At 40.8% G+C, this 9,114-nt stretch overlaps 1 protein-coding gene across 1 annotated transcript in view; it reads right to left on the reverse strand.

Annotated features, from left to right (window-relative positions):
- Window positions 1-5,506, reverse strand: part of Tnrc6c (trinucleotide repeat containing 6C) — a 75,664-nt gene extending 70,158 nt beyond the window's left edge. The window contains exons 1-2 of the mRNA XM_013036380.1: window positions 5,495-5,506; window positions 4,485-4,506 (exon numbers count right to left, since the gene is read on the reverse strand). The gene's annotated coding sequence lies outside the window, so the exon portion shown is untranslated. The remainder of the gene's footprint in view (window positions 1-4,484; window positions 4,507-5,494) is intronic.
- Between the last annotated feature and the right edge of the window lie 3,608 nt (window positions 5,507-9,114).

The following is a 9,114-nucleotide window of genomic DNA, read 5'->3' on the forward strand; positions in this document are numbered from 1 at the left end:
AAAGTACTATTTTGTTTATGAGCAGGCTCAAGGAGAGGTTTTCAAAGCCCCTACTGTAGCTTCTGAGGGGCTAGGATTGAAAGTAAATTGGGAAAACATCTCAGGATGGAGGAATTAAGTTCCAAGTGAACTTTAATTTCTCTTTGAATAATGCTATTATTATTATTATTATTATTATTATTATTATTTTGGTCAGTTGTGGGCTTGAACCTGAGGCCCGGGCACTGTCCCTGAGCTCTTTTGTTCAAGGCTAGTGCTCTATCACTTTGAGCCACAGTTCCATGGGACAGGCATGCTTAGAGCACTACAGAGGTCCACAAGGGAGTTAGGAGAGAGAAAGGGTGGATACACAATGAATCCTCTGTCTGAGTAAGAGTGTGTTTCCTCAGAGTTGGGCGAGAGGGTCTCACATCTGTAATCCAAGCTACTCAGGAAACAGATCTGAGGATTGTAGTTTGAAGCCAGCCTAAGTAGGAAAGCCCATGAAATGTTTATCTCCAATGAGTCACCAAAAAGTACAAAGTAGAGGTGTGGCTCAAGTGGCAGAACACCAACCTTGAGCAAAAAAGCTAAAGGGCAGGACCAAGGTTCTGAATTCAAGCCCCAGTCCCAGTGTGTGTGCACACCCACACATGTGCGGATGCACAATCTCACACATACACACTTGCATGCACATATACACAAATAATGTGTTCTCTGGCTCCTACTACCATATTGGGCAGGATACTACCTCACCTGGCTTGAACTTTAAAAAGAAAACAGTCCACAAAAAAATCATAGGTCAGGACTTGAAAACAATGGCCAGCGGAAAAATTTCTATTTTAGTTATAATTTTACAAAACAGATTTTCTAGAACTCTTGTTTTCAAATGTATGAGGAAGAGAGGAAGTGTACTACATATGAGCGTTGTTTAAAAAGATATATTTAGCTGGCACCAGTATCCTAACTACTTGGGAGGCTAAGATCTGAGGATCCCAGTTCAAAGCCAGTCTGAAGTACAAGAGACTTTTCTCCAATAAACTACCAAAAAAGCTGGAAGTGGAGCTGTGGCTCAAGTGGTAGAGCACTACCACTTTTGCTCAGGGACAGCACTCAGGCCTTGAGTTAAGCCCCAAGACTGGCACAAAAAAATATTTATTATTTACTTAAAGGCATATTTAGTTAGATCTAGTTTTGTGTTAGCCTTCTAAGTAGGTTCTCAGTTGAAGTTCAATGGTAATAGCCACATGTATAACTAGTTTTTAAAAAAATTAATGCTAAAATGAGGTCTGATCTATCAACACAATATTCTGTGGGAAATGCAGACAGCATAAAACCTACGTAGGTACAAAATATATTCTAAAGGGTTCTTAGAAATGTTATTGGAAGAGGTTAAAATTAAATCAGATAAAATGCTAATTAATAGAGGCATTGCTTTCCTAATTTTACTAAATGAATGGCATATGATACTGCAGAAAAAGGATGTTACTAAGTGATTTGGTCTATTTTGAGCTAAGTATCAACCCCAAACAATTCAAACTTCTTCTTTTTCTTTGCCCAGTTCTGGGGTTGAACTGTGCAAAGTCCCTGAGCCTCTCTGTGCTCAAAGCTAGCACTCTACTGAGCCACAGTGCTCCTGCCAGCTTTTTCTGATAGTTTTGGAGGTAATAGTCTCACAGGCTGGTTTTGAAGTATGAGCCTCAGATCTTAGCCTCCTAAGTAGTTAGGATTACAGGTGTGAGCCACCTGCGCCTGGTCTTAAACTTCTTTTTAAATTGATGCAATTTATGATTTAGTCTCTCAACTGTATTCAAGTTTTATACTCACCCAACTTGCTATATTTTTTCCTATACCCAAACAATTCTGGGCTTGATTTCCCTGATCCCAGAAGCTCTGCTTCTCTGAGTACCTCCCTGACATGGGCAGGACTCTGAAGCTGGGTAGCTACAGAGCACAGGAAGTGGTGGACTTACAAATGGCTGCTGTGTGCTCATCTGCAGGCTGTATGTACAGCAATGAAATCCTGGGCACATCAGACTCACCATGTCCTTACTAAACTTTCACAGCTTTAGTTTGCTAGTCTGTGCTCTGGAGATGATACCACCATCACTAAGAAATACCAAGTGAAAGAATATTGAGTGTAAGGACTTCGAACAGATCTTGCATGAAAGCAGTGGCTGACTAAAGGTCAAGGAGGAAACTGCCCATGGACTTACAGGCAAGGACAGGGAAAAGAAACAAAAATGCTGGCATGTTAGAAAAACAAATCTGTTTTGTATGACAGCACAAACACCATTATAATATGCCTCACGATACAAGCAAAAAATCGCTTCCCAGCAAATTCTGATTTCTCCCAGTAATAATGGGACTTAGAAAAATTCAAACCTGGGCTGAGAAGGTGGCTTAGTGGTAGAGTTCTTGCCTACTAGCATTTATGAGGCCCTGGGTTCGATTCCTCAGCACCACATAAGCAGAAAAAGCTGGAAGTGGTGCTGTGGCTCAAGTGGTAGAGCATTATCCTTGAGCTGAAGAGCTGAGGGACAGCACCCAGGCCCAGAGTTCAGGCCCCACAACCGACCAAAAAAAAGAAAAAAGAAAAAGAAAAGAAAAAAGAAAGAAAGAAAGACAAATTAAAACCTGATGTTACTATCCATTAGTAAATTACCTACCAGTACTGTTATTCTTCACAGTCACACATTTTTGTTATTTGAAAGGACATGAACAATCATTATTAGGAAAATTTGTAAAGACAGTGAGTAGTTACTAATAAACTATACCCAAGAGAGCAGTATTTTAGAGAAGATGCAAAGAGCAGATAAAAACTCAGCACTGTTTGAAGTTAGAAATGAAAATATTCATCAGCATAACAGAAAACAGCAATCTTTTTTTTTTTTGGGGAGGGTCCGGTCGTGGGGTCTGAACTCTGGGCCTGGGCGCTGTCCCTCAGCTCTTCAGCTCAAGGCTAACACTCTACCACTTGAGCCACAGCGCCACTTCCAGCATTTTTTCTTTTTGCTTATGTGGTGCTGAGGAATCAAACCCAGGGCCTCAGGCATGTAATGCAAGCACTCTACCACTGAGCCACCTTCCCAGCCCTGAAAATAGAAATCTTATAACAATTCTAACATTTGAGAAGAAAACAATTATAATGAAAATGATTAAACGAGATTGGGGGGAAAAAGAAAAAAAGAAAGAGAAGAAACAGTTAACCCTTGAGGGTTCACTTGGTAAAGTGCTAGCCGATGAGCAAAACCATCAGATACCAAGATTGAGTTCTGTCTTGGACCAACGAGAGAGACAGAGACAGAGAGAGATTGAGATTGAAGGGGATAAATCAGGCCGCAAAAAAAAAATCTCAAGAAGCTGGGTGCCGGTGGCTCAGGCCTGTAATCCTAGTTACTCAGGAGGTTGAGATCTGAGGATTGCAGTTCAAAGCCAGCCCGGGCAGGAAAGTCCATGATACTCTTATCTCCAATAAACCACCAGAAAACTGGAAGTGGCACTGTGGCTCAAGTGGTAGAGCACTAGCCTGGAGCTGAAGAACTGAGGGATAGTGCCCAGAGTTCAAGCCCCACCACCGACCAAAAAAAAAAAAATCTCAAGAAAAATTTTTTGGCAGTATGAGGGTTTGAACTTAGGACTTTGTGCTGTAGGAAGGTGCTCTACTACTGAGACATGCCTCCAACCCTGTTTTGTACTACTGTTAAGATAGGATCCAGTTTTCTGCCAAGGTGAATACTATTTGAAGCATCCTATAGTTGCTGGGATGACAGGTATACACCACCACATCCAGCTTCTCTCCACTAAGATGAAGTCTTTTAGACTTTCTGCCTGGGACGGCCAGGAACTGTGATCTTCAGGTCTCAGTCTCCTGAGTAGCTAGGATTACAGGTGTGAGCCACTGGCATCCAGCTCACTAACTTTTCTACTCAGCTTAAGAAAGAAAGAAAAAAAAATCAATATTCTTTGGTTGTTCTTATTCCAAACGAATCAACATCAGTTCAATCTTTATTTGGTAGAAATCAAACCAAAAGCAAATTTAAAAGCATTATTTAGCTGGATGCCGGTGGCTCATGCCTATAATCCTAGCTGCTCAGAAGGCTGAGATATGAGACTTGCAATTTGAAGCCAGCCTGGGCAAGAAAGTTTATGAGGCACTTATCTTCAAAAAACAAAAAACTGCTCAGAAAATGCTGGAAGTAGAACTGTGGCTCAAGTTGTAGAGCACTAGCCTTGAGCAAAAGAAGCTCAGGGGAAGCGCTCAGGCCAGGAAAAAAAAAAACAAAAAAACATTATTTAGAAAGCTAACATTTTTCAGGCATTTTTAGATTACCCAAATGCCAATGAGATGCAGATGTAAAACCAGAGATAAATGGAGACTTTCACAATGAATAAGAAGTAGACTCAAAGGCAACCTTATATTCTGTTTTGAAACATCCATTAAAAAAGAAAACCATCTTCATCAACTTTGGTGCCCCCCCCCCCCGAAATATAAATAAATTTACCTTTGGTTTTTTGATCAGCAGCCTGAAAAAAAAAAATCAGAAACGCTTTAGGACAATCACGTGTCGAACATACATACACATCTATGACAAATCATAAGCAGACTTCATACTAGACATTGTAAAAAACAAGCTTTACTCTGTTGATTTATTATTATTTCATATTACCAGGGGAAATGGCTACTTGCTATTGATCACATGACAATATTAAGTAAAGGCAAAAAAAAAACCCTACATGGAAGCTTGTTTGAGCTCTATCTTTTGTTTAGTAAAAAAGGTATATAGTTTAACTATACTAATAGGCAAGAACAAAGACAAATGTTTTTTGTTTTGTTTTGTTTTGTTTTTTTGGGTCCGGTCATGGGGCCTGAACTCTGGGCCTGGGCACTGTCCCTCAGCTCTTCAGCTCAAGGCTAGCGCTCTGCCACTTGAGCCACAGCGCCATTTCTGGCTTTTTTCTTTTTGCTTATGTGGTGCTGAGGAATCAAACCCAGCTTCATTCATGCAAGGCAAGCGCTCTACCACTGAGCCACCTTCCCATTACCTAAATGTTATAGCTTAGTATTTTACATGCCATAAAACTCAAGACTACAGAGCTACATATATAATTTTATCTTTAATATTTACTGATAGGATTTCTAAAAGAATATATGCCAACCCTCAAGGGTTATTTCTAGCTTTTCTAGTAAGATCAGTTTGGTAGGTCTTTCCTTATTACTTAGATTGGCTGTTCTGGACAGCTGATGGTGAGTAAAATGGCACAGCTGTACTTTATCACCATAAGCAAACCCAAACTTCTTGAAATGCAACTGTAATACCTTTTGCTCTTTAAGAAAGATACTTTGTAGCTGCCATCCTTTATTTTTTTCACCATGACAGTATCTGTTATTTGCTAATATCTATAATTATAGCATACTGATACAATTAAACTTAACAATGTAATGGCTGTGACAATGTAAATGACAAATGTATGGTTGATTACAAGGACAGTGAAGTCAACACTTTAGCCAAACCTTTTTCTGAGCACCTTCCTTCTTTTTCTTTTCTTCCTGCTTTTTCTTTTTCTTTTCTTCCATCAAAATGTTCCTCTTCTTGTGTTTCTTCTTCTTTCTCCCTTATTAAATATAAAGAAAAGTGATGTTGGTATAATGGCTGTTTTAAATGGTTATATTATTAGGCTGGGTGCAGTAGCTCACACTTATAATCCTAGCTGTTCAAGAAGTTGATATGCATCTCAACAAATAGCTCAACATTCAACCAACAGCTAGGCACAGTGACACGTGACTATAATCTCAGCTGAAATCAGGATTGAAATGAGGAAGGCAGCAGTTCCAGGCCAGCCTGGGAAAGATGTTTGCAAGGCTCCATTTTGATGGAAAAAGCTGGGTATGGTAGTGTGGGACTGTCATCTCAGGTACAGCACAAAGAATAAAACAGGAGGATCACCAACCAGGTGAATGCCTGATGGGGGAAAAATGAGACCTTATCTCAAACATAACTAGATTGAAAAGGGCTGAGAGTATGACTTAAATGGTAGAACACCTAATAAGCATAATGTCCTGAGTTCAAATCCCAATTCTGCCACATGGAAAAACAGATGGGAAGGGAAGGGAAAGGAAGGGGAGCATCAAGGCCAAAATATCTGAAGCCACTGTCACCTACAGAAGAATGTAGGTGCCACTTTGAGAGTGTCAGAACTGGACATTCACCATGTACTACTGAATGTATCTCCCTCCTGCTATATAAAGTAAGCTCCCTGCCAGCCTTCTTGTTTTTTTTTTTTTTTTGGGGGGGGTGCTTTTTTGCTCAAGGCAAGAGCTCTACTACTTGAACCACAACTCCATCTTTTGGAGCTGTGGTGGTTTTGGCTTTTTGGTGGTTAATTGGAGATAAGAGTCTCTTGGACTTTCTTGCCCAGGCAGGCATTTTACCTCTTAAACAATGCTCTTAGCCTTTTAGTTTTTTGGCTTTAGTTATTATTATTACTTTTTTAATGAAGAGTCTCTGTTTTTACCTGGGGCTGATCTTGGATCTTAGCCCTTCTACTGTAATCCCCCAAAGCTGTAATTAGACATGATGTACCACCAAGACTAAGCTTGTTGTTTGAGATTGGGGGAGGGGGGAAGGTATTTTCTAACTTTTTGCCAGGGCTAGCCTTGAACTATGACTTATCCAAACTCCAGAATAGCTAGGAGTAGACATATAGGGTATGCCATTCTGTCTGACCACAATTACTTTTACCATATTGTATTCCTTACATTAAACTTTTCCTGTTTATATAAACCATATGGTTTCTATCTCCTGACTGAAAGCATACTCACACTGGCAGGAAGGAATATAATGGATTAGGAATAGCATCCCTAGAATCAATCCTCAGCAGACTCTGTCACTGGGGACACAGGGAGAGGAAGACAGAGTACCTGTCCATTATGTGCAAGGCCCTGGGATGAGTCCCAGCAATGGGGAAAAAACAATCAGTACATTGCTTTTAATGTATTAATATATAAATATTTTAGAAAGATACAACTACACATATAAGGAATTTCGGCTTACTATCTGCTGTACACAAATATTGCCATAATAGGAACAATTTAAGCTGATAAAGTGTATGTGAGGCTACCTTTGAGTATTCTTCCTTTAAAAGAGTGATCCTTAGACTTTGCCCAACAGTATTATGTGGGAAGCTTCAAAGACTTCCAAGACCAAGGATGCAACACATGAAGCCTGTGGGAACAGGACTCAAGCATCAACAGTGTACTTAAAGCTTTTAGTAGACTCCAGGTTCAGCCCAAGTTGAGAAACACTGCTTTGAAAGGAGATGTATGTATCAGGCATGGATAGTTCATGCCTATTATCGTAGCTACTCAGAAGGCTGAGACCTAGAGCTTTATTATGGGTCAAAGCCAACCCAGGCAGAAATGCTCAAGACTATCTCCAATTAGCCAGCAAAATGCCTGACTACAGGTGTGGCTTAAGTGGTAGAATAACAGCCATATGCAGAAAAAGCCAAGTGAAAGCACAATGCTTTGAATTCAAGCCATGGTACCAGGACAAACAAACGAAAAGACTGAACACTTACGAAGTTTGAAAAGTGATTGTTCATTATCTTAGATGATACTTTCCAGGCAAAAGCTAATGGTAAAAGGTAGAGACACTGAGCAATATTCACATACCACAGGCAGCTCTTGGGAGTGACCAGGCTGGGTTACAATCATCAAACTTCAGCCACTTATCTACAGAGAAAATCAGCAAATGAAAACCAGGTCCACAATGGCTTCCTCTGCCACTGTCAGAGCCTATATCTAGAGTACAGTGAGTGAGATTCTTCCACCATCTTCAGAGAGTAAATTGAATCAAGTAGGCTGGTACAGGCTACATTTAAAAGAAGTATTCAAGAAAGGAATGAAAATGAATTTCACTGAATTCTATTCACCTGCAAATTAAATTAGCACTAGCCATTCCTCAGCAATAAGATCCCACGGTCACAGTGAAGTACTGTAAACAGAGTTCACATAGCTACGAAGCATCTCACCCTTGCCTGCCTGTGCTCACGTGCATATGACAAAGCATAATGCAGATGTTCACTCTATTTTTGGGGGGTGGTTTCAGTCTTGGGGCTTGAACTCAAGGCCTGGGTGCTGTCCCTGAACTCAAGGCTAGCACTCTACCACTTTTTTTGTTTTTTGGGTTTTTTTTTTTGTCAGTTGTGGGGCTTGAATTCTGGGCTTGGGTGCTGTCCTTGTGCTCTTCAGCTCAAGGCGAGCGTTCTACCGCCAAGCACCACTTCCGGTTTTCTAGTGGTTTGTGGGAGATAAGAGTCTCACAGACTTTCCTGCCCAGGCTGGCTTTGAACCGAGATCCTCAGATCTCAGCCTCCTGAGTAGCTAGGATTACAGGTGTGAGCCACCAGCGCCCGGCTAATTACTGGGATTTTTAAATTTTATTTTTGTCATGTTTTTGGAGACAAGAGTCTCGCCCAAGATGGCCTCAAACTCATGATCCTCCTACCTCAGCCTCTTGCATGTTGGGATCCGTAACACACCAACGAGTTACTATTTCTTACTGATTTGAGAGTGTCACAGCTTAGCTGAGAGATAAAAGGATAGATATAGGTGTGAGGGAGGGCTCTTACACACATCCTCATCACTACTTTCAGTTCAATGGATAAATGGCACTGCGTTAACCGTAAATAATTCCCATGGTTATTTGATACACTGTCATCTATTTTTACTTTTTGTTTAATTTTAGCTCTTAATTGCTTTTCTTTTCCTTCCCTTCTATGTTTGTTCCCTTACCAAGAGTTTAGAGCACTCTCCTGACTCCTGCCCAGGGCCTTCCACCCTGCTCCATCCCAGCAGGAAGCAGCATGGTAGATCCTGACCACCTACAGTAAGGCCACATTAAATTGTTTTCATTGTGCTAAAATAGATGTTCCACACAGCTTGCCCCTTAAAGGACTTTCAAGTATACAGTTCAGTAGTGCTACATGCATTCCCATTAAGGTGCAGTTAGCACTCTTCACCTTAACAAGACTGAAGCGCCCTAGGAAACAACTCTCTTGCCCCTCTGTTCTGCCTGCCTTACTCCTCCTTTGGCTCTGACCACATCTCCCTAAGGCTCAGTGAAGCTGAGC

Source organism: Dipodomys ordii, unplaced genomic scaffold (genome assembly GCF_000151885.1).
Source record: "Dipodomys ordii isolate 6190 unplaced genomic scaffold, Dord_2.0 Scaffold7, whole genome shotgun sequence".
In the NCBI taxonomy this organism is placed as follows: domain Eukaryota; kingdom Metazoa; phylum Chordata; class Mammalia; order Rodentia; family Heteromyidae; genus Dipodomys; species Dipodomys ordii.